Source organism: Sturnira hondurensis, unplaced genomic scaffold (genome assembly GCF_014824575.4).
Source record: "Sturnira hondurensis isolate 20B ecotype Veracruz unplaced genomic scaffold, ASM1482457v3 Scaffold0006693, whole genome shotgun sequence".
Taxonomy (NCBI): domain Eukaryota; kingdom Metazoa; phylum Chordata; class Mammalia; order Chiroptera; family Phyllostomidae; genus Sturnira; species Sturnira hondurensis.
The window spans coordinates 1,430,084-1,456,595 of record NW_028079324.1 but is presented as its reverse complement, the minus strand read 5'-3'; the positions used below and the strand labels follow the sequence as shown (position 1 = coordinate 1,456,595).

General features: G+C 40.6%; 1 protein-coding gene across 1 annotated transcript in view; it reads left to right on the top strand.

The window, feature by feature from the left end:
* The window catches only part of DMD (dystrophin), a 1,607,686-nt gene that overhangs the window by 188,685 nt on the left and 1,392,489 nt on the right, over positions 1-26,512 (top strand). The window contains exon 4 of the mRNA XM_037050278.1: positions 19,684-19,776. The gene's annotated coding sequence lies outside the window, so the exon portion shown is untranslated. The remainder of the gene's footprint in view (positions 1-19,683; positions 19,777-26,512) is intronic.

Here is a 26,512-nt window from a genome sequence, read left to right as displayed (position 1 = left end):
GTCCCTTTCTTTCTCCTTCCTTTCCCTTCCCCTCTATGTAAACCACAGGTGGCAAACACAAGGCCCACGGGCCGAATCCAGCCCTTCACCTTGTTTTATCTGGCCCAGCACCGAGCTCTTTGCCCCTAGTTAAGGAGTAGTCACATTCACACAGTCCTAAGGTTACATTCAGCCCTTTGAAGGCAACCTCGAGGCTGATGTGCCCCCCCCCCCGGTGAAAATAAGTTTGACACCCCTGATCTAAGGTAAATAAATAAAATCTTAAAAAATAAAATTGCCACATAAATCCTGTTTGAAATATGATCAACATTGAGTTAAATCTGTAGAGCAGTTTAGGAAAAAAATAATACCTGTACAACACAGAATATTTTAGCTCTCTCCAATGATTTTCCCCCTATATATACTTTCTCAACTTTAAGTTTTACAGAATGAGAAAAAATCCCATAGGAAAAAAAAATGGCAAAAAACCTTGAATAGGAACTTTGCAAAAGAAGATATTCCAAAGTTCAAGAATATTATAAAAATGGCCCTGGCTGATGTAGCTCAGTGGATTGAGTGCGGGCCTGTGAACCAGAGGATCCTGGTTCGATTCCTAGTCAGGGGACATACCTGGGTTGCGGGCCAGTTCCCAGCAGGGGATGCATGAGAGGTAACCATACATTGATATTTCTCTCCCTCTCTCCTTCCCTTCTCCTCTAAAGATAAATAAATAAAATCTTTTTAAAAAGAATATTATAAAAATGTCTTCAACCTCAGTAGCAATTGAGGACATTTCAATTAAAACTGCTAGGAGATACCAATACCAACTCACAAAAATGGCTGAAATTAGAAAAACTAATAAGTGAAGACATGGGGTCGCTTGAACTCCCACAACTAACTGGTGGGACCATAATTCAGACAATCATTGAAAATAGGCTGGCATGACATCCTAACTGTGAAAGTGCACAGTTCTTATAACCCAACAGTTTTATTCTCTGCCATATATTGTAACTAAGAAAAAAAAAAACACTTCTATGTTTGTCAGGTCTTTCTGTCTGTCTATGAGAACATCCATAGCAGGTTCATTTGGAATCGCCCGAACTGGCAATGACTCTGGTATATTCACATGATAGGATATTAGAAAGCAATGAAAATGAACAAATGATAGCTATACACAATACACAAGAAAGATCAGTCTCCCGAAAGAGATTTGAACAAAAGAAGTGAGACACAAAACTATACCCACTTTGATTTCTTTTAATTAAATTTCAATATAGGCAAAATGGTTCCATAGGTTTAAAAGTCAGAAGGGTGGTTACATTTTGGAAGGAGTGAAGTGCTAAAATACACAAGTGAGTCTCCTGGGCTATTGGACATATTCCACATTTCGACCTGGTGGTTGTTAAATGGGTTATTTGCTCTGACGAGTTTATCAAGCTCTACACTCAAGTACACTTTTCCGTATGTTATACTTTATTTTAGAAAAAGCAGTTTCAAAAAGCGGAACCTACATGTCAAACACAGGCTGATTTATCAATGTGACTGTAAACTCTCTATTTTCACATGAAATTGTTTAATGAAATGTGATGATCCAATATATAAAATTAGGATGTGATGAATGTAATTGATGGATCTTTTCTCAGAAGGTCACATTTCCTACTGAAAATAGAAAACCTTGAGAGCCTTCCATTGTTTTAGCAGGCAAAGGCCTCCCCCAAACGAGGCTTTCAATTTGGGAAGGAGCCCTTTAAAAGCAGGTTCCACAGTGCTGCCATTTGAGCCAGGGACTTAATAGGGAAAGACATACAACTGAGTTCTCCATGTTAAAGGTTATAACCTGAAGTAAAACACTTTCAATTGGCAGCCCAAACTGAGAGTGACATAACCTTTACCTGAATTAGCCCCAGGCCAAAAGCTATAGCATACAAATGTTCAAAGGTGCATTTATCATTTGATTCTCCTCCATTATTTTATAATAAAAGAAAGTACAAAAGAAATGGAAACTGTTCAAAGGAACATGCTTACTAGTCTCTGATGATTACCATAAAGAATAAACATGCAATTAAATCAAAGAGATTGTTTAAGAGCTGGACTCGTTTTTTTCCTAAAGATAAGTGGGTACTCTATATCAGATAAATGAGCCTGGGGCAGCATATGAATAAATCAGCATATTAATTAAATAGTAGATAGAACTGTTTCAAATTTCCTTTTAAATTATCACAAATTCTCAAACTCGCCCTGGCTGGTGTGGCTCAGTGGATTGAGCGCAGGCCTGTGAACCACAGGATCACGGTTCGATTCCCAGTCAGGGCACATGCCTGGGTTGCAGGCCAGTTCTTGGCAGGGGACGCATGAGAGGCAACCACACATTGATGTTTCTCTCCCTCTCTCCTTCCCTTCCCCTCTAAAAAGATAAATAAATTAAAAATCATTAAAAAATGTTATATAAAAAAAACACTAATTCTCAAACTCAAGTGAACTGTAGGAGGCATTGATGGGAGATTTTTTGAACTATACATTAGGCAGAATAATGTTAGTGTATTTACATTCAGCACATTATTTGCTGTTGCGGATACTTATGTGTCAGGTTATAGTCTAGAAAGACCGCCATCAGTGGTCAGAACAAACACAAACCTTTATGTCCTGGAGTTTACAGTCACATACCAGGGGGCATGAAATGTATACAATGTATGTAGCATTATCTAAGAGAATGAAGAAAGAACAGAATAGGAGGTGTGGAAATACCTCTTGGGTAAGTTGTAGAGACTAGAATGAACTGAGGGAATCGGCCATGGGCTTCTCTATAGAAAAATGGTGCAAGCAGAAGGATAGAAAGAACTTGAGAAGACAAAAACACTTGGAAGTAGGACTCAGTAGGTGGATAGGACTGAATGTCAAAAAAGTATAGTAGGGAGGGAGATCAGAGAGGTATCAGGGTGGGGCTGGGAAGGGCAAAATCATTGGGGGGGGCATGGTTAGGGTTTGAACTTAGTTCTGAATGAAATGACAATGAGTAAAAGTTAAAGACAATATCAATTAAATGGGTAATAAAATGAATTCATTTAAAAATCAGAGCCAGAAATAGGTATAAGAAAAACTCATGCATTTAAAAAGCATACCGTTTTTATCCGTGAGAGTGCTAATCAATAACTAAAATGTAATACAACTTACTGCTTAATGGAAATACTATGAAAACCACCAGGAAAAACTGATAGAAATGCATTTTTATTCAGAGCCTTTAATTCACTATTGTCAGATAACAACATATGTAGCAGCAGAAAATTGAGAATGTGAATAGCAGAAATAAACCGTAGATTTAAGAGCAATTTTCTACTTATTGACACTCCAAAGCATAGATGATTCTATAAAATGAGTGTGCATTATGTATAAACCTTCTCCCCCATAAAGGTGGTTTGCCAAGAAAAGTAATAGTTTATAATTCAAGTTAAATGAACCAAATCCAAATGTGAGCTCTCAAACAGGCATTCAGAAAAGTCTAACTTTGTCATTAGTGGAAATGCTATTTATTCCCTATCCCTAGGGAATGACCATAAATCAGCAGATCCAAGTGGTGCCTTGCAGTTAGGGAAAAAAATCTTTCATCTGTAGTCCATTTGAAGTATCCACTGATATAGTCACCATCCAAGCCCAAGTCATCTCCTGAAGCCAAGTGTATATCATTAACAGTCCTGGTATGAAATAGATGGCTTATGCAAAGACGAAGTTGAAGAGACCGTAATGAAAGGAATCTATGCAAAAATGTGGGCAGGATTAAAAACTAATGCTGGAGCCCCCAGGGGCTAGCGTGAATTAATAGCCTTCACTACTGCTCAACCTAAAGAGACAAAAGGAAAGAGAGCTGCTGTCTTAAACGTTAACAAAAGCACTAACCTTGCGAGCGGGACCGCTGGACAGCAACTGGGAGCATAGGTATCTAAAAAACGCAGTTACTTCCAAACCATGGCCTGCTGAGGGAGTCGGGAGAAGACTGTATCCATTCATCTATTGTTCTGCCAATGCTAGGCATTGGTTGAATGCAACCAAAGCTAGAGGGTAAGAGATCCCAGGTGATGGAGTCATCTCATACTAGTGGGTGATCTCATGCAAAGAAGGGGTGAAGAACCAGGGATGGGGAGCAAACAGAGAATAACTAGCACTCTAGGTATCTGTGTTTATTTTCTGGTCAAATGGGGACTCGGAAATATCTATCCTGACAGCCCCAATGTTGGGTGCAGCCCATCGTTGCTGGGTGTACCGGGAAGCCATTCACTTCTGAGGCCACACCACCACTTCCATTTGTTGACAGGGAGGGGAGGTGGTTCCTGGCTAATTTTGCTACCAGCTCACATGACATTCCTTCCCATGTTCCTGGAGGACACCGGAGCCAGGAAAGGAAGACAGACTAAGACAGTCATTTCTCACTTCTGCCCTGCTACACAAATTTATTAAAGGTATAAGAGAAAATAAATATATAAAAAATGTTCCTGCTGTATGTACAAATGAAAAACAGGTAATATGCCCTGACTGGTGTAGCTCAGTGGATTGAGCGCAGGCTGCCAACAAAAGGGTTGCTGGTTCGATTCCCGGTCAGGGCACCTGCCTGGGTTGCAGGCCAGGCCCCTAGTAGGGGCCACACAAGAGGCAACCACACATTGATGTTTCTCTACCTCTTTTTCTCCTTTTTCCCCCTCTCTCTAAAAATAGATAAATAAAATTTTTTAAAAAAAACAACAGGTAATATATTAGGATGCCACAAATATGTCATTAAATGCACAACAAGAAGTTTTAAAGTGCATACTCTTTGGTAAAAATAATATCATGCTAGAAAGTAATAACGCTTTTAGAAATTCAATTTGATTAATTTGGAATGTTGTATAAGAAATCGAGAGTATGAAGCTGCATTTGCGTAGGAAAAACCATTCCATGAGCAAACCTAGGAGAAATAACCTAGGTTTGCCCTGGAGGTTCAATTTGTCTTTGCTTTTTATCTTCACTTTAAAAAAGGATAAATTAATTCCAGCTTTCAACCATAAATGTTGCAAAAAGAAAAACTGCTTTAAGGAAAGTGGGAATTAAAAGATAAATGAAGAAATAAATGAGTTAGAATGAAGAAACACTAGATACATTTAAGGGCTAGTTATTTGTAATAAAATAATAAAATAGACTAATCTCATAAATGTAATGAAAAAATAAGAGAAAAGCAAATATGTGCAGTTTAAACACAGAAAGAAAATATTAAACCTAAGTACAAAAGACATAGAAACCAAAAATGGAATCTACACTGAACTATATGTTGATTATAAAAAATCAGTTCAATTGGATTATATTCTATTTTAAACAAGTTTCAAGAATGAACACAACAGAATGTAAAGTATCTTAATCAGCAACCAAGACAATTTAAGAATTCATAAAACATAATAAAACAAAGCTTCCACAAGGGCTTCTGAGTCCATTCAAACTTTCAAAAAAGCACATCCTTGCTAATAGAAAACCATGAGGAACCTCTCGAGTCTGCGAATCTATCCACAAGCCAATTTTTTTTTTTTTTTTGCTTTTCTTCACTTTATTTTTTTAACTTTTCCAAGTGAATTTATTTATTTATTTAAATTGTTCAAGTACAGTTTTCTGTCTTTTACTCCCATCCCAGCCCACCAACCCAGCCCTCCCCTGTAGGGGACCAGTTTGTTTTGGTCTGGCAAATGTGACTCAGCTCTGTATGGAAAACCTACAGATGTAAAATGGTGGGCAGAACCCAGACTTGCAAACTGAGTTTTCCTGTGGGAATCAGGCCTAGAAAATGCTTACAGATTGTTATGGCTTGCTCTTGCTAAAACTCCCTCACCCTGGTCTAAAGCAACAAATGTGTATTGTCTATCTTCAAGGTAATTTCCAAAGCCTGTATGAGTTCTCCCAAGGACAGAGCTAATCAGCTCATTGCCATCCCCCTCTGCATGTTATTTTTACTTCCTTGATTGTACCTAAAATGTAGACAATAATATTCTATGTGATAGATAATAAATCTTTCTCTGATGTAAGACCCCAGGAAAACAATAAAAGCCTGTCTAGGCAAGGGTCGGGGCACTCTCCTCTTGAGGGTGTGGCCGAGGCACCCATAGACACTCTCCCCTTGAGAGAGTAGTCTTGCCTGTTCCCTTTTTCCACACAGGATTGTTGTCGCCTGTGCATTGATTCTCATTGTAAGCCACAACAGGTGGACTCTGCCGGACAGGGTCAGCCACACTCCCCCCTCCCTCCCATTTCCACCCCCCTAGTTTTTGTCCATGTTGTCATAAGTCAATTTTTTAAAATTATCACTCCCTGCTGTTAAAGGGTCTTAGAAACTTCCTTCTGAGAGTACACTTTGTAGTACTCTGAACATCTTCATAGATCAAGTTCATTTTCACTTCTCCTTCCTTCCTCGGGTCTCCTCTCCCTTGGCCTACACCTCTGCAACACATTCCCTGGTGCTCAACTAACAACCTAGTTTGACACTGCGTCTCAGTTTCGTTTTTTGCTCTGTCCTGACTTCTGACTTCTGGTCTTCACTCAAAGGCCACTGACAGCTCAGCTCTGTCGAGCTGACATAAGAGTTTCTGTTCTGATTTGCATTCTCCGTGGGGGCTGTTTTAGCATGAAGTTACCCCTGCTATCAGTAATTTAGTTTTGGAAACAGCTTATTGAGAAGAAAGTACTTTTAAGTGCAGCGATACCTTTATTACAATATTTGCTGAGAGCAAAGCTCATTGGTGGTAAAGTTGGCCATGGTTTCAAAAGGAAAACCAAAAAAAAAAAATCCAAAATTCTGTGACACAGGATTTCGGATGATTCTAGCAGGTGGTTATATTGTCTATGCACTAGGTCAGGATAAATTGTACTGTCAGGGAAGGAGAGAATGCTCCCCACCCCTCCCCTAACACATGCTTCTTTAGTTCTTACGGCTGCACTAATAATAAAATAATAGAATGAACAGAAGACAGGAAATAAAAGAAATTAGTATGCATGCAGGGAAGAATCATAATATGCCGCTCCGACCCTAAAATGAGGCTCAAAGAGATGATTGAACCAGGCCTCTTCCACCTCTTTATGCTTTTTAGACAAAAACAAAACAACACAAAACAAAAACCATGAAAATAAATAAATATGCAAGAAGTTGGCAGGACGGAGAAAATTAGTGCTCATTATAAAGGAATCTAAGCCAGGTTTGGGTGTTCATTAGTGAGGAATCGAAACGAAGTCTGGGCTTGAGTGGTCTGTTACAAGCCTTGCTGACACAAGCTTCCCACTCTGGATTCTTTTATCTATTGTGATTATGTGGTTGCCTGGCCCTCAGAAGCAGCAGGGGGCATCTTTCACACGGGAGATTTATCTACTGCTTTCAGGGGGAGAGAGATGTCAGGTGTTTTTTTCCCCCCACGCATGGGCAGTTTCTTAAGGAACTTTAATAATTCAAAATAGCCCATACACCATTGTGGGATATCTTAGGGCGGCCTGCCCTGGGCCCCAACAGTATCTGCAGTTTCCATTTATTTGTGACTGGTTGAAGTTTGTAGAGCAAATTGCAGAGAATACGGAAACATTACTCAAACCGCCATTCTTTCTTTCCTTCCCCTTCCCCACTCTTGTTTGTGAGTAGTCCCCTTCACCAGGCATTCTGAATTCACTTCTACCAGCCTTTAACCCTGTCTTCTCTCAAATGAAAAGAGATCTTTACTGGGTCATTTAAACTTGTTCATTGATAGATTTTCCCCCTTAGATATAACTAAGTTCCAGCCCGTGCGCTTCCTCTATCAGAGATTTGCATTTCCAATCATTTTAGGTATAGTTGAATAATGATTGAGGTTTTTCCCTGGTAAAGGAACGTAGCTGTTAGAAGTCTGGTGGGGGGGTTTACCTGTCGGTGGTATGTTAAACTGCCCTCCATATGCATTATATTACCACCTTCTATTCATTGGTCGATCCCAGTTTAATTCCTCTTTTTCCATCCCAAGATTTCCTTGTTTCCTTGTTACTTTATGAATCTCAACACCTTTTTAAAACTAAATTTATTGGAGATTGGTTAGTAATAACATTGTGTAAGTGTCTGGTGTACATCTTTAAACTCTATTGTGTCTCCATCACCTGAACTCATTCTCTTTTTGAAGTTGCGGAATGCATTCAGCCATTATTTGAAAGATTCTTACCAAAAATGTAGTGTGGGGAAAAGGACTCGTGGATGTGGAAAACCGTGTGGTGATTGCTGGGGGGATGGGAGTATAAGGGAATTAAATGGTAATGGGAAAAAAAAATATATATATATATAATAAAGATCATATAATAAAAAAGAAACAAATGTAGTGTTGACATCCATTCTGGGCACATACCAGGACTTTACTGATTTGCCATGATTTACTATGAGGTGAAATAGTTGTAGATCTCTTAGTTATGTTCGGTACAATACTCTCATCAACTGTCTATGACGAAGTGGCGACATTTTTTAGCAAGTAATTTCAATGTATAACATGAGATTGCACCCCACAAATAAGGTCATTGTTATACATTATTAACATACAAAGCCAAAGTGAGTATTGAAAAAGCCTAGGGTGAAAATTCAAATGTCAGCTATATTTAAATATTTACTTAATCTCATCATTGAAAATTTTCACTTAATTATATTGAATGGTTGTCAAATGTCACTGATCTCAAAAATGATGTAGTGTTCACTCTTCCTGACATATAGTCTTAAATGAAGAGGATTCTACAGCGTTCTTTAAAACTAGTATTTTATGTGTCCTTTAAGTATTCAGAAACTGAAGCCCTGGCTGGTGTAGCTCAGTGGATTGAGCACGGGCTGTAAACCAAAGTGTCACCGGTTCGATTCCCAGTCAGGGCACATTACTGGGTTGCGGACCAGGTCTCCAGTGAGGGGCCATGTGAGAGGCAACCACACATTGATATTTCTCTCCTTCTCATTCTCCCTTCCTTCCCCTCTCTCTAAAAATAAAATCTTTAATAAATAAATAAAAACTAAAAAAATAAGTATTCAGAAACTGAAATAGCTAGATAATATATATTCTACAGTATGTCATCGCTTCATATGTTTGACTGAATATAACCCACTCCTATTTCTTACTCATAAAATCCAGTGTGTGAATGTAACTTCCAAATTTTTCAGTTAATTTATATTATATAAATATTATTTCTTATTCTAAATTTGCAGTCCACAAAATAGGCCTGTAATGTCTGCCCCTCATATATATTAATCCCAAGGATCTTAAAGAAGTACATCCTTTTAACCATCACTCACTAACTGCGACATATTTGTCACATGATTCCACGGCTTCGGTTCTACCCCATTACTTATATAATGTACTAATAGAAATTGTTGCACTTATTTAAAAATATTCTTCTATGGAATATACACATGTACACAAGCATATCACATCATCTTTAAATTCCCATTACTCGTGATGTGAAATTATTACGCTTAAAATGAAACTGGTTCTCACTTAAAATGATTTCATAGAGTGAATTGTTTCCCCCCCCCCTCCAGGACATACATCTTTGATATTATTCTAGGTTGTAAAATTATTACTGAGGACAGTGTACATTTTCTCAGATGATGCCCTCTAGTACATAATATTCCACCTGAGAAATTTTGCTTGCTTAACTGTAAGAGCTACTTTGCCAAAAGTTTAGTTCTACATATTAGGTTCAGTAAGAATACTTGCATGAAAACTTGTTTTGACGTATTTATTTTAATTATCGTTCACCCCTTTCCTGTTTCTACCTTCTTAACATGATGGCTTTTTTAAATTAATTGCTTCAAATCTTTATCATCAAAGAGGCAGTGTATAAGCAAGTAAGAACACAGCTCCATGAACAATAATTACCTTGCGATATATGATTATGATCATCAACACATTCAAATGATAGAGAAATTTTAACCGATTCCACGAGTGTAAGCAATTAGACGAAACTGTGCCTTGTTTCCATCTCCATCCTTAACACGTAACATGCGCTGTAGGGGGGATGGTGTAACTATTCATCGAATGACTAAATAGCCAAGCTTAATCATTGAATGCAGGGTTCCTATGTTCATAATAAGTACCCAGAACTAAGTCTTTTCATGTATTCTAGGTCAAAATGTGCTTTGTACAGATATTTCCTAATGCAAATATCTACATTTGCATGAAATAAAAAGTAATCCGTGGAATAAGGACATCTGAGAGGGACTGAAAGGAGCCTCCAGTGGAGAACTGCTCCGCAATAGCCAGGGCGGCCTACCCTTTAGTTGCAGATATTGAACTGTGCATCATTTAATAATGAAAGATTCAACACATGCATCTCTCAATGGAAAAAAATTGGTATGATTTATGCCCAGAAGCCTTCAAATTGGATATAAGTCTTAAACACAGTTATAAAAAGCACATGCTGCAGGGCAGTGAGACTACTTTGCTTTTCCTGCATTTCTGATCTTTTCAATGCATTATATTTGGGAAGAGTGTATAAATATGTGAGGAGTTGCTCTTCAATACAGAGAAGTCACTTTGACTACAGGATGGCAGATCTTTTGTAAAAAGTACTTAACACTGAACAGAAAATCCCATGTGTCTAGAATGTTGGAAGGAAACTCTCAGGTATAAATCACTTCTGCGAGAGAAATGTACGGGTATGGAAGTACCAAATAAATAGAAGGTAGAAGTATGTGCATGGGGTATATAAGTCTCAGGACGGATCTTTATATAGTAAATTCCAATACATGCTATTTCCCTGTTAATTATTGCTTAAGATCCCACTTAAGGAATCTACCCAAACTTTTAAAGATGCTTCCTTTCATAGTCTTGGCATTCTAGGTGAAGTTATTTTATGAGATTTCATTTGCAGCATTTTTCAGTTCATGATACTCACCAAGGCTGATGAGTCAAACTCTGGCTTGTTATTATCCCTATGCCTTCCACATTTTGTTAACAAATACTCAGATTACATTCTCCAGGAACAAAAGGATATATTAAGGAATGGAAGTGACTCCTTTTTAGGATAAACCTTGAAATCTGAAGTGATCCTGAGGAACCGCATCCTTTGAAACAAATGTGAGGAACCTTCTAGCCCTAACATAATATTACTTGGCTGAATGATACAAGATGTGTTTTCATTAGTGTCCGTAGCTGTGGAATGTCCTTCTCGGTGGTTGTCTAAAAAGCAAGAGGTGGTAAATACCAAGTATTGAAAAGATGATGCTTCCCCAGTGAATGAGATATAACTTTCTGCAACATCCAAGATGGCTGTAGAGTATGTAGACGTTACACTCACCTCCACCCAGGACCAAACTAGAATTACAACTAAAACACAACCCAATCAACCCAACTAACCAAACTGAAGGCTAGCTGAACAGAAGTCTTAGAGCCAGGGGTTTACAGAAGAAGCTACATTGAGACTGGTGGGAAAGGCAGAGACATGAAAAAGCCTGGCTCTGCTCCCACAGGTGGCGGCTGAGATTCTGGAGGAATATCTTGGCTGCAAGGGATCCCCCTGAGAAGCACAGGGTTTCAACCCCAAGCTGAGCTCCCCAGCTCAGAGCATCAGAGCTGGGAAAAGGAGCCCACATACCTTCTGGCTGTGAAAATCAGTAGGGATTCTCTCCACCAGGGAGGGACATCTTCTAGAGACCCAGGCACCCTCTTAAAGGGACAACACAGAAAATTGCATTTTCAGCTACTCTCAGTGGGCTCCGGCAGAGAGAGGACAGAGCTGACTAGAGTCATGTGAGGAGAGACTGGAGTCTGTGGCTCTGGGGAGAGAGCTGAAGGGACAGCCGCCAGGATCTCTGTGCTGAGTCCTGCTCCCTCACCACAGATGCCATCTTTCTTGGATGGTGTAGTTCCCTCTGTGTGGCATCAGCCTGGGGGGAAGCAGCAGCCTCTGGAATCCCTGTAGCCCTACCCCGTGGAGCTTGCCCTTGCTGAGGAGGCAGCTGTCCCGTCCTGGGTGTGGAGGTCTGGGCAGACTCAGGGGTGTCAGTGACTGAGTTGTGTGGCTTGAGGGCAGGGACCATTACCCCCTCTTTCCCGTGATCCTGACTGGCACCACCCTCTCATGGGAAGTCTGCTAGCCAGACTTTCCGGGCTCCTGGCTGTGCCACTCTCTCAACACCCAGTGGCTCCACCCTGCTGAGATCCGAGCAGAATCTGGAACAGAACAAGTTGTGGGCCCTGGCTGGTGTAGCTCAGTAGATTGAGCGCGGGCCTGCGAACCACACGATCGCGGTTCGATTCCCAGTCAGGGCACATGCCTGGGTTGCAGGCCAGTTCCCAGCAGAGGACTCACAAGAGCCAACCATACATTGATACTTCTCTCCTTCTCTCCTTCCCTTCCCCTCTAAAGAAAAAAAAAAAAAAAAAAGAACAAGTTGTGTGAATCTAGGACAGGGACCATTTTCTCCTCGCACGCCAATTGGTGCAGAGCCTTTCCTTCACACGACCAAATTTTGTTCTGTTTGGGCCCAATAAACTCTGTTGGCCTCACCCTGATGACCCTCTGAGACCTCACCCCACCACAAAGGTATATGAGCACCCATTGAGTGGCAGCTAGACTTGGTGAACCCTGGGACATTTGTCACGTGGCCTCAGACCCAGCACTGTACTGAGTTTGAGCCTGTATCAATCTGGTGAACACCACTCACCCCTACCTGGTGACTCACTGAGAAGCTACCTCATGCAACTCAGGTACCACCAGAGGCTCTTTCAGTGACTGAGCCTGACAGGCGAAGGCAAGTGGAGGCAGATCTTGGGGTGTCTTGGGAGCTTTGCTGATCTGCCCCTGGGCCTGGTGCTGGTAAAATCTAGCCTTGGTGCGAGGCTTGGTCCTTCCCACACACACCCAGGCCCAGCAGAGGCAGCCACAAACTGTAGGTCACTTTGTAGCTCCAAACAGGTTGTCCAGGTCCAGTTACAGGCAGTGTCTGATATTTACCTGCACCTAGGTCTTTCCCAAGAGGCTCCAGAACAACACACCCGGTAGCCAGCTTCAGAGAACATCAGGCCAGGATTCAATTAGCTTCAGAAGTGGTATATCCACGGGGAGATATTGGCAGGCACCTGACCATGGCTGAGGCTGGGTGGAAAAGGTAAAGGGATTAAGTAAAAAACAAAACAAAATACACCTCATAGGCACAGACAAAAACAAAATGGTTACCAGACAGAAAGGGGGGAAGTAGCGAGGAGGGAGGGGTGATTAAAAGTGATGGCAGGAGACTTGACTTGGGGTGGTGAACACACAATACAGTGTACAGATGATGCGTCAGAGATTAGTACACCTGAAACCTGTATAATTTTATTAACTAATGTTGCCCCAATAAAAAAAAAAACAAACAACTGCAAATGCTTAAATTATCTACAAACCAAAACTAGAACAGTTAATTCAGTTCCCTGCCACCACCAAAAATTTAAAAAGCATGAAACAGTTTGTCAGAGCTTTATTCCTCCCAAAGTCTGTCAGAGACATCACAGGAATATCCCTTCCTTGCTTTTGTTTATCTTTTTTCTTCTCTTTAGCTCCGTTTTGCCCTAAGAGCTTCCATTTTCATTTATTGACGGGTTACTGAAATTATTTTTATGTCAAATATTCCTCATTCTTTTTTAAAAATATTTTATTTATTTATTTTTGGAAAGAGGGGAAGGGAAGGAGAAAGAGAGGGAGAGACACATCAATGTGTGGTTGCCTCTCATGTGTTCTCTACTGGGGACCCAGCCTGCAACCCAGGCATGTGCCCTGACTGGGAATCGAACCAACGACATTTTGGTTCACAGGCCAGCACTGAATACACTAAGCCACACCAACCAGGGTGCCATTATAAAATCAGTGTGTACCATCTATGGCCAATGGACTCATTCCTTCTATAAAGCTAATTAAAAATAATATAACTTGTCCAGGTTAGTGATCTCCTTTCACTAAACCATCACAGTCCAGTTTTGCTTTAAATCTTATGGTTTTCTTAAGTATTCTGGAATCATAAATATATAAAAATAATATGTATAAATTCTTTTGTTATAACCAAGATGACGTATCTAAATTTAGCTTATAGAAAATACTATCGACAATGCTAGACTACATCTGTGGCCTGAAGGAACTGGGGATAAAAACAATACCTTGGGTGTACAGCATAGTGGGTAGAAAATCATGTACTTCACACAGTGGTCCCCCCAGTATTTGTAGTACTCACCTGGAACCACACATAATTACTACAATATTATTGACTATATTCCCTATGCTGTAATCTACATCCCTGTAACTCTCCTGTAACTACCAATCTGTGTACTTCTCAGTCCCTTGACCTTTTTCACCTACTCCCCCAGTGTCCCTCCCATCTGGCCACTGTCACTGTTCTCTGTATCCGAGTCTGTTTCTCTTGAGTGCAAACTACGACTTAAAAATAAAAAGTAAAACTAAATTAAACAAGGAAAAAAGTCGGAACAACAAGTATAGCTTTCTCATGGGGAACTAGAAGGTTTTCTCCACGTGTTCAAAATGCTCCATCTAGACTGGAATGCTTGTTACGTAGCATAAACATTTGTCAAAGCCTACATAATGTGTACTTACAGCTGTCTTCTACAGAGACTGGAAGTATATTTTAGTAGTATCTCGATAAAAATAAAAGTAGCTTTCTCTGAAACAATACAAAACAAAACCTGGGATAAAGCAAACATTGTTCTCTAGAATAAGCAATGGAAGAGGATTAGTCTCTCTTCATAGTCCAGTCATTATTGGCAAGCCCATTTAGGAGGCGGAGCGCCAGGAAGGAACAGTGCTCTCTGAATTACTTATATATTAATCATAACTTACCAAATATACATTTTTGCGTGCAAAGTCAGATATTTTAGTCTAAGTACTAGTGTGGGAACAGAATTCTGTTCAATTTGTGTCCTCTCCCCTCAGAAGTCGACAAAACTAGACTATTCCAAAAAGCAGTTCCTTAGGTTTCCTAGCTGCATTTTTGCACCCTGCTCCTCCTGACTCAAGGCACAGTTCCCTCAGTTGACCTTGAAATATTCTGCTGGAGCCACAATGCAGTTCCATTATGTCAAAGCAAATGGGGAGAATTTTCTATCTTCCAAAATTACGAAGAAAGCATCTCCCACAGATGATCATACAAAATTCGGAGCCAGAATCGAACATTCCTTCCTGGGTAAAGTCTTAGGCCTGTTTGCAGGAGCTCCCTAAAGCAATCTTCATGTGTAGGTAAACTTGTTCCTACAAAAATGCAATGCAGCTATTTAATTTTCACATCCAATATCTATTTTCACACCTATTCATTTGTTATCGGGGGGCTTTCATTCTGCAAAACAGGAAAACAACTTTGCTTGTCCTTAATGATCTCAGGATTGAGGTTCCTCTCTAGTGCTTGTCACAAACCTGATACACACACCCACGTCCTCTCTCACGCTGCGCCCGTTTGTTAATGTATATGCCATATAAATGGCTTTTGTTTTGCTTACGAGACGGACGTAATTATTCAAGTGTTTTCTCTTTTCATAGTTACTTAGAAATCAGGATGAGAAACCTTGGAAGATGTCATTTCAGAGCATTTATTAGAAACGATATATAAAAGAGAGAAGCCCTTGTGCATCATGGCAATGACTGTTTAAGAGTAGCTAGTGATAATATTTTAAAAGATTTTACTGATTTATTTTTAGACAGAGGAAAAGGGAGGGAGAAACAGAGGGAGAGAAACATCAAAGTGTTGTTGCCTCTCATGCGTCCAGTTCGGGGAGCCTGTCCTGCAACTCGGGCATGTGCCCTGACTAGGAATCAAACCAGCGACCCTTTGGTTCGCAGGCTGGCGTGCAAACCACTGAACCACACCATGCAGGGCAGAGTAGCTAGTTATAATTAAAAAAAAAAACATATTACTCATAGCTCTATGGTAAGAAATATAGCATTGTCACACTAAGTAAGCTTATGAGAATTTACAGTCGAAATGGGCTGAACTGTCAATAAGAAGCATTGAGTAGTAATCTAGAGGCCATGCACAGTTCCTTTCAGGCGTGACAAAATAACCCCCCTCTTCTTGAGTGTTAGTGATAATGAGTTATTATTTTTCTCCTAGTCTTTGGTGGTTGGAAGAAGAGATGCACAGCAAGAGACAAAAGAGAACCAAAGCAAATAATATTCCTTGTCTGCATGGTGGTGTACAATAGTTGTTCATTTAGAAAGAGGTTAAAGTACTTCATGAAGAGTTCTCTAGGTTTAATTAAGGGATTGTCCCTCATGCCTGTGTCTACCTGCTTTTACATCTCGTGGAAGCTCATGTATCTGTGAGACTCTGTTGCCTTCTTGTAAAATGACATGAAATAGGAACTGTATCATACTTTCAGTGTGATGATGATGTGGGTGGCCTGAAAACTGTATTCCAAGAAAACTTTATAGCCTTCACTCTTTTAAAAGATAGAAGTAAAAGAATTAAGTCTATATCTTAAGAGGTTATGAGCCCTGGCTGGTGTAGCTCAGCGGATTGAGCACAGGCCTGCGAACCAGAGGATCGCGGTTCGATTCCCAGTCAGGGCACATGCCTGGATTACGGGCCAGGTTCCTCATGGGGGGCTCATGAGAGGCAACCACACATCAATGTTTCTCTCCTTTCCTTTCTCCCTCCCTTCCCCTCTCTCTAAAAATGAATAAATAAAATCTTTAAAAACATATTAAATGCTAAATCCATTTTAGTAGGTATTTTTTAATGTACCTACTAAAATGAAACATAAATATCCCCTTTGATCTAGTGGATACATCCCTGGGAATAGCTCTTATAAAAATGGGAGCATCAGTATGTGAGGATGGGTAATGCACGGTGTCCATTCCAGCATTGTATAAAGGGGCAAATCAAAGGGACAAAATGAATATTGCGACCCCAGAAACAAAATGAATGTCTACTAACAGGGCGGTGGCTGAATGCTCTTTAATACACCCAAACTACTAAATATTATGCAGCCATTAAAGTGAATGAATAACAGGGACTACTGTTTAGTAAAAGCAATATTTAATAGAATCTGAATGATGTGCCATTTGGGGGTATAGCATAAAACCCCTTAGATTGTGTGTATGTGATATCACACATGCACACATACAGTGATCATTGGAAAGAAAACAGGAGAGAGGCATGTATGAGATCTCACTCTTGCATTTGTGTAGAATAGTATATTTGTGTGGTCATACCTATACAGAAATAAAATATTTCTAAAAGAATAAAAATGAGAGTACAACATACACCTAAATACATACACACGGACATAGAAAACAGTACAAATATTAGCATACAGTTCACATTAAAAAAAGATGATAGCTGCATTTCTTACTTCCCTGTAAATTCCATATGATACTGTCCCCACATCTAATCCATTGAATAGCCCAGTACTATCCTCTACTGTAAATTTGTGTGGAATTCAACTGTGGACTTGTATCTTGATCTTTCATCCTCATTCAAATGAGTCTACATTTTCTCTATATCACTTACTTGGTTTAAGCCAACTGACCAATAAGTTTTATGTAGTTGGAATACAAAAATAAATGTAAGGATTTAAGTATCCATTTAACCTGCAAATAAGTTTATGTGGGAAGTAATTGGGAGTGATTTGACAATTAGACTGAAGTTCGGTAGCTTTTTTGTTGTTGTTTTCACCTGGATTTCCACCATAGCTTTGTACTTTCAAGTTATAATTAACAACATTTAGAAAATTAAGATGAACGGTAAGGAATATGTTTCAGCATTGAGTGACAGAACAGCGAACCCATGTCACTGAAGGAAAAAACAAGTGGGCGGGACAAATCAGAGTGAAATGCAGTTGAGTAAGGGTTTGGAGCCTGAGAGAAAGAAAGCTTTAACCGCAATGAGTCTCAGCTATTTAGTGAAGGTATCTGGGGAGGGGGGTGGTGGTGAGTGGAGAACTCTCTCAGCCCAATGCTCTCAGGATCCTGAGGGACACAATGGGAGGGTCCTGGAGGCAGCAGAAAGAAAATTCAACCAAAGGGACCAGTGAGCCAAGGATGGTGAATAGAGAGAGAAACCCAAGTAACTCGTCAACCCTCAACTTTGTTCTGTCAGTTTCATTTCCATTGTATATAGCCCTTAATCTGAGGTTGCCTATTTGCTTTATTGTGATATATTCTCCTTTTAAAGTATTCCTGGATGCTTAGTTTTTAGTCAACCTTTTCATTTTGAGATCATTGTAAATCCACATACAGCTGTAAGCAATCATTCAGAAAGATCCTGTGTACCCTTACCCCAGCTTTACCCCGGTGGTAGCGTACTATGAAACTGTAATATATTTCCATGGACATTGACATTGATACAATCCACCAGTAGCCTTCATATTTTTCCAGTGTTGCTTGACATCGTGTGCGTATGCACGTATGTTTTTAGTTCCACACAACATTTTCACATATTCCATTTGTGTTTCATCCACAAATGTACACCGCAGAGGCATCGCCACTGGGATCCCTCCTGCTCTCCCGCTGCCCTGTAAACATACCCACCTACCCCACCCACCTCACTCCACTCGCTAACCTTTGGCAACTGCTACTCTGGGCTCTAGTTCTCTAATTTTGTTATTTCAAAAAGAGTTCTATAGATAGAATCATACTGTATGTAATACTTTGAGACTGTCTTTGTTTTTTCAGTGTCATTTCCATGAGACTCACCCCAGTCGCTGTGTGTATGAACAATTCCTTCCTTTTTGCTACAAAGTACTGTTGCATGGTATGGCTATACCACAGTCTGTTTAACCATTCACCCTTGAAGGGCATCTGGGTTGCTCCCAGTTTGGGCTGTTACAAATAAAACTGGTATGAACACTTCCACACAGGGTTTTGTATGAACATCCATTGTTGTTGCTTTGCAACAAATGCCCAGGAGTCCCATTGCTGGATTGTATGATAAGCACCTGTTCCATTTTGTAAGACATGGCCAAACGGTTTCTAGAGTAGCTGTACTGTTGATATTTCCACCAGCAATGCACGAGTGATCCTGTTTCTCCATATCCTCCTCATTTGACGTTCTCACAATTTTTTAGCTTTGGCCGTTAGGATAAGTGTGTAATGCTAGCTTATTGTGGCTATAATTCCCATTTCATCAGTGGTTACTAAAAATGTTAAGAGCATGGACAGGAGATAGAGTTTGCCTTGAAAAATGAAGCCTTTCCAGATTTTGATTCCCAACCCCAGTCCTGAATGGAGGAAACGGAACTGGCCATTAGCTCCATTAATGACTAGAGTTCTAATATGTGTTTCGAATGCAAGGGCATTTCAGTCCAATATGGTCACCCATAATTATAATAGCATTCCTCTGAGCGAGATAAAAGGACTGATGAGCTTTCTTTTCTTGCTTCGATTATATATTAGGAGGCACATCTCAATTTTAGGCATTTTTTAATGTGTTATCATTGTTCTATATTTTAGTTTGAGATACTCTGATTAGCCTTTTAATCTGCAGTAATATATTGATATACTAATAAAAGCACACTCATTTCCTATCTCTTTGTAAGTGTGTTTGGGGGCACCAGTTTGTTACGGAAAGTGCATCTCCAAATGCATTTTGTTTCAGTTTTGAATTATTTTTGAAAAGCAGAAATGCTGCTTAGGCTCTGAAAATAGCTCGTGCAATTATCTTCACATTTTGTTTTCTTTCCAAATAGACCTTTGTCCTCCTTTCTTCAAATGTTTTCCCTTTATCTTTAACAGGTTGATTTAGTAAACATCGGAAGCAGTGACATAGTAGATGGAAATCACAAACTGACTCTTGGTTTGATTTGGAATATAATCCTCCACTGGCAGGTAAGAATCCTGGTGAATATTTCCTTTTTTGCATAACATGTCGCTGACTCTTTCTTTCTTTCTTTCTTTCTTTCTTTCTTTCTTTCTTTCTTTCTTTCTTTCTTTCTTTCTTTCTTTCTTCTTTTTAAAGATTTTATTTATTCATTCTTAGAGGAAAAGGGAGGGAGAAAGAGAAGGAGAGAAACATCCCTGTGTGGTTGCCTCTCACATGCTCCCTACCAGGGACCTGGCCTGCAACCCAGGCATGTGCCTTGATTGGGAATCGAACCAGCAACTCTTTGGTTTGCAGGCCAGTGCTCAGTCCACTGAGCCACAACAGCCAGGGCTGATTCGTGCTTTCATTTTTGCCCTTGACCTCAAAGCAAACATGTATAAGATATACAAATACAAAGCCCATCTCCATAGTACTACCTTTTACATGAGCATAACAAAGGTCATTTGGAATGAGAAAGAGCAGCTGATGATAAAACAGGTTCTAGCATGTGCGCATGAATGTTCTTCTACATTTTATTTAACTGGGGAGAGATGAGGCAAAAGAGGTGTCTCATCAATAAGGTAACAAAAGTAATTTTCGGAGATTATGTGTCTTCCATTACTTATCTTTAAGTGAATCTACATAGCTTTGTGAAATGAAAGGTATTTTTCCTTTTAACCACTACTGAATGAATGAGACTTTGTGAATCTTGTGTATTCTTAGTGTAAATTATTGCTAATATGCCCTGGCTGGTGTAGCTCAGTGGATTGAGCTCGGGCCTGCAAACCACACGATCGTGGTTTGATTCCCAGTCAGGACACATGCTGGGTTGCAGGCCCGTTCCCAGGAGGGGACTCACGAGAGGCAACCATACATTGATATTTCTCTCCTTCCCTTCCCTTCTAAAGATAAATAAATAAAATATTAGAAAAAATTTTTTCAAAAAAATGCTAATGATAGATTAGTAGGATATCAATATAGGTGTCATGCGTGCAAACTGACTATATAATCTGATTTGGAAGTTGCATTTTTTCCCAATTGTATGCCCATGTTTATTGGAGCTCTGTGAAACGGTTAAAAGTTCATTTGGTTTAGTGGACGGAGTATATGTATTTTTCGGACCATAAGACACACCTAGGTTTTAGAGGAGGAAAATAGGAAAAAATGTTTGAAGCAAAAAATGTGGTAAAATATTTTATAACATAAATAACCTAATATTTCACCAATGTAAATGTAAATAGAACTCAACAGCAGCATGAATGACCATTATTCATCGCAAATCTGGGGGGGTGTATATCTTATAGTCTGGAAAATATGATACATTTTTTCAGTCAGACCAACATGAGTGTAAAGTCCACCCTTCCATTTACCATGTTAGTGACATTGGGTGTAATGCCATCCTTTGTAGACCACAAGTACCTCACGGTCAAAATAGAAAAACTAAAATGAACACGTGTATTTCCTGTCAGGATTACATGAGAGAATATCTGTAAAGCACAGTGCACCATTTTCATTAGAGGTATAGCATATGAATAACTGTGAAAGCTTAGAGTTTTCCACTCATATTTGAAGACTTTGGAGGATAATTGAGATGCCCACTTTTTTTTTGACTAGCAGAAATTCCTCTTTCATAAAACAGCTTGCTTTGAGATGTAATTTATGTATTATAAATATACCCTTTCTGAGTGTCAAATTCAAAGTCTACCAGACTGGTTTAGTTCTGGTGCCCAAAGGCTTCTCAAACTTTTGTTTTTAAATATTTTATGTATTCCCTTTTCGAGAGAGGGGATGGGAGGGAGAAAGATGAGAGAGACATCAATGCGCGGGTGCCTCTTGTGCCCCCTACTGGGGACCTGGCCTGCAACCCAGGCATGTGCCCTGACTGGGAATCAAACTAGCGACCCTTTGGTTCATAGGCTGGCACTCAATTCACTGAGCCACACCATCCAGGGCGGCTTCTCGAACCTTTATGCGGACGGAACAACCCCCTTGCCTTCCCCAATCCATAGAAGACTAAGATATTTACAGAGTTGTGCAATCATCACAACAATCTGATTTTAGCCCGTTGCCACCAGCCTGAAAATAAATCTCGTGTCCATTTACAGTCACTCCCAACTCCCACCCCACCCCCGCCCCCGCCTTAGGCAACCATTAGTGTATTTTCTGTGTCTATATGTCTGCCTTTTGGGGCATTTCATATCAATGGAATCACATAACACGTGTTCTCTTGAATATATCTGGCTTCTTCCTTTGAATATAATCTTTGAGTTCTTCCCTATTATAGCAGGTGTCACTACTTTTTTTTTAGTAGGGTTGACTTTTAATTTGAATTGTAGATTGGTCCTGCACAGAGTCCAACAGCATGTAGACCATATTGTTCTCCCAATGGATCCCCACCCCCACGTCTTTTTATTCTAAACACTCGGAACAGGCTCCATCCTGTTTTGCAGCAATATGGGAAGTGAGAGACAACAAACCACAGTGACTGACAATAGACAAGAGCTCATACAAGCCTCAGATGAACCCAAGATTCAGTTCTGGGCCTTTTTCATATAGCGATGGTAGCAAATAGAAACAGCAAAGCAACATAGGGCTCCCCGACCAACTGATTCACTCCTGTTGCTCAGTGCATCTCAAACGACCCTGAGAAAAGAATAGCTCCCCTCCCATTGTGTATGGTATGCAAATTACAATAAAACTGAAGTGTTGCAGAAAAGAAATAAAAAGACAGACAAAACTGAAGGCTGTTTTTCTTCCTTGTGAAATTCAACAGACTTCAATAGACTTTCGTTAAATTGCTACCAGAAGTTTCTAAAGGACTGTCAATTGTTTTATTTATCTTATAGCCTGGTAACAAATGGTTCATGGAGGGAAACCAGCTTGTAAGAAAACACTTTGTGGCCCTGGCTGGTGTGGTTCAGTAGGTTGAGTACTGGCCTACAAACCAAAGGGTTGCCGGTTCAGTCCCCACTCAGGACATATGCCTGGGTTTCGGGCCAGGTCCCCAGTTGGGGGTCATTGAGAGGCAACTACACATTGCTTCTCTCCTTTTCTTTTTCCCTCCCTTCCCCTCTGTCTATAAAAAAGAAAAGAAAAGAAAACACTTTGTGCTGAGCAGATGTTGGTCGTGACAAACCCAGTAGGGGAACTTAGGCCTGAACAGGACCCCCCAAAGAGATGTGAATTATATTTATCATCAAAACTGTCTTTCAGGCCCTGGCTGGTGTAGCTCAGTGGATTGAGCTCGGGCCTGCGAACCAGGCGATCGCGGTTCGATTCCCAGTCAGGGCACATGCTTGGGTTGTAGGCCAGTTTCCGGCAGGGGCCAGTTCCCTGCAGGGGATGCACAAGAAGCAACCATACATTGGTGTTTCCTTCCTCTCTCCTTCCTTTCCCCTCTGAAGATAAGTAAATAAAATATTTTTAAAAAAAACTGTCTTTCATATGTTCTCACCTTAGGTTATCTCCTCAAAACCCTTTCCAACTCCATCCCAACTCACTGCAAGGTTGTTTGATATTTTCATTTGCTTGTGAACCTGCTCATTTTTTATTATGAGCACGCAGAGGGGCTTTCGCACCCAGGAGTACCAGTAGGAGGGACTTTGCCGTCTTTTCTGCTCTGAGACCTCTCTGTCGTTTTCCATTTCTGTCCTTGAGTCACTGTATCTTTATGACTGCAAGGACCCAGCCTCTGCCTCCTTATCTGATCTCTCTCCTCTATCACACTGCCCTGCTCTCCTAAAGCTACTAAATATACTTTAAAAAATTCCTCCCGCTCAGTACTTCTTATCATAACCCGAAGACTCGCAAAAGATACCGTCTTTCACCAAGAGTACATATTTGCCTTCCTATTAAATAGTGAAAGAAGCCCTTGAATCTCAGCAAAGATTAAAGGATACTCTGGTCAACCTCATGGACTTTGCAGATTTATCAGATTAAGAATGGCATTAAAAGTTGGAAAAATGTGTATATCTTAGGTTCTGGTGCCTCATACTATGTTATTAATAGCTGTGGAGGACTTCTTTTGGAACTTGTGAAAACTCGGAAATGCCAACCCTGTTTCCCCTGTCATTGTTTTTCCAGTTTCCTCTTAAAACTGTCAGCCTGGAAAACAATGCCTATTTTGAAGAGCAAGCAGCTTTGAACAAAAGTGTGAAGTAGATAGCATGTGTTTGGCATCATTTTCCTCCTTCTTTTTAAGTGCAAACCGTCCTTTTAGGGTGTTCTGCTTGGTTCTAGTAACCAGCTGGAGATAAAAACATTCCCTGCTAACAGCAGTGTGCTAGCAAAGGTCAGGGCCCATCTTTGCTGGCTAGCTCAAAGGAAACACTCAATTCTGGGGCTACTTCACATTGGAATGTTTACGATTTACAAGGGAGAGCCCCAGGAAACCCAGAATTACATTCTGGAGGGTAAGCCCCTTGTAGTACAGGCTTCCCCTGCTAGGTGAGTGTTCTAGGATCTCATCTGTATCAGTGTACCAGCTGGCATTATTGTGAGAGGCTGCCTTCAGCTACAGTGAATCTTTCTGAAGACTCTTTCAAGGTTTTTGCCCATTTCATGATGGGTAATTCATGAGCACACTCGCCCACACCAGGCTGAGTGTTCAGCAGTTTTTGATCAAAAACACGGCATGACCCCTGTGCCCCACCCTCCCTATTCACCCAGTCTTTCCCTAAGTGCCTTTTTTGTCTGTGTCCTGGGATGAAAAAAGAACTCAGGGGAAACATTTTGCCAATGTGGAAGAGGAGAAACAAAAAACAGCAGCACTACAAGCATCAAAATCAACAAGTTCCACCCTGGCTGGTGTAGCTCAGTGGATTGAGCCTGGGCCAGCGAATCAAGGGATCACAGTTCGATTCCCAGTCAGGGCACATACCTGGGTTGCACGCCAGTTTCCAGCAGGGGACGCACGAGAGGCAACTGTAAATTGATATTTCTCTCCCTCTCCCCTTACCTCCCCCTCTAAGGATAAAGAAATAAAATCTTTTAAAAAATGATAGGTGTACTGCATCAAAGAGTGAGTACTTTCAAGATGACTGAAGTTTAAACCTGGAAGAATAAATACATAATTTCCTATAAATAAATTCTGGTTTTAGGGGCGGGTCCTCTCTCATTTGTACAACATACAAGAGAAAGATGGCGTTCGCACTGCTGAAAGCCCTCACTGTGAACTCCTGCCTGCCTATACCTGGCACCTTCTGTGCCAGACGGAGAAGACAATCTCTATCCCTCTGCTGAAACTCCATTTAGTCATAGGATGGATTCTGGGAAGCAGACTTTGAGTTAGGCAGGCAGGATGTCAATTAAGGCACGCCTTCCGGACCAATGCTTGTGAAAGGGACAGAGAGACTGAAGTGAGATGAAGGCACACACCCAACAACAGCCTTCTTCAACCCCACGGGGAATTGGGAGCTAGAGCCTTTAGAGTCGTCCTGAATGGGGCTGAAATGGCTGAGTCTTTGGACCATTTCCTCTCATCAGTCTCTTGATGTGGCCTGCCTTCGGAAGGGCGTGGCCCTAGGTGAGGTGGTTCTGCAAGTCAGGTAGTCCCTGAGGGGAATGGTGGCTGGAAACTGCTTGATGACAACTGGAACGATAAGCCCTCCCTCGAAGGAGGACCATGGTGGTGCCTCTCAGGGCCCATCACATCTTCTTTGCCCACTTACCTCCTCATTCACCTTTTGAGATCATTGCTCAGAGACATTTTAGTATTTTCCTTTCAAAAACAGATGTGTAGCTGTAGGCACTCACGCATTTGTTGAAGTTGATTCTTTCTCTTTTAGGGACAGTAAGCCCTGAGTGTGGGAAATATTGGGTTAGCCAAAATATCTGTTATGTTTTTGTCCATAAAATGAAAGACACATTTTTTTTTCATTTTCACCAAGAACTTTGATTCGGGTATTTTGAGTATATGGGCTCTCTCCCACTTTTGGCTTCTCGTGGGTAGAGGCCAGGGGTGCTGCTAAGCATCTTCCAATGCATCAGCCCCACAGCAAAGAATTCTCTGGCCAAAATAGCAATAGTACCAAGAAAGTTCACAAACCACTTTTGACACGTTCGATCAGTCACAGCACCTTCTCCGTATACTGCGCAAATATTTGTTTGTGTTTCAGTTGCATTTTTATTTTTCTTGAAATAATAAAGCCTAATACACTGAAAATGTTATGGATCTTCCTCCATCTTCAATACTAAAATGGCTGTGCAAAAATTTACCAATTTTGATAAGTGTTTTTTTTTTAAATGCACGCTGATACGTCAGCTGTCACAATACAATGTAACAGAACTGTTTTGAATGAAGTTAAAGACGCCCTGGCTGGTGTAGCTCAGTGGATTGAGCACGGGCCTGTGAAGCAAAAGGTTGCTGGTTCGATTCCCAGTCAGGGCACATGCCTGGGTTGCAGGCCAGGTCCCCAGGAGGGGACACATGAGAGGCAACCACACATTGATGTTTCTCTCCCACTCTTTCTCCTTCCTGTCCCCTCTCTCTAACAATAAATAAATAAAATATTTTTTAAAGACAACTAAGTGCTACTAGAGCCATCTTACAGAAAAAACATAATGGATTTTTTGGCCAACACAATATTTCCTCTGAAAGACTCACTTTAGGACCAGCTCACTATCAGATGGAAGGGTGTTGAGCCTTAATAAAGATTTCTTGGTAACTGTCTTTCATGCAGGAAAAAGCAACTGATTATTTCCTATTGCCCTTTATTTTTTTTTCCCCCTCAGGAACGTTAGCACCCAAGTAGAAGCAAAACC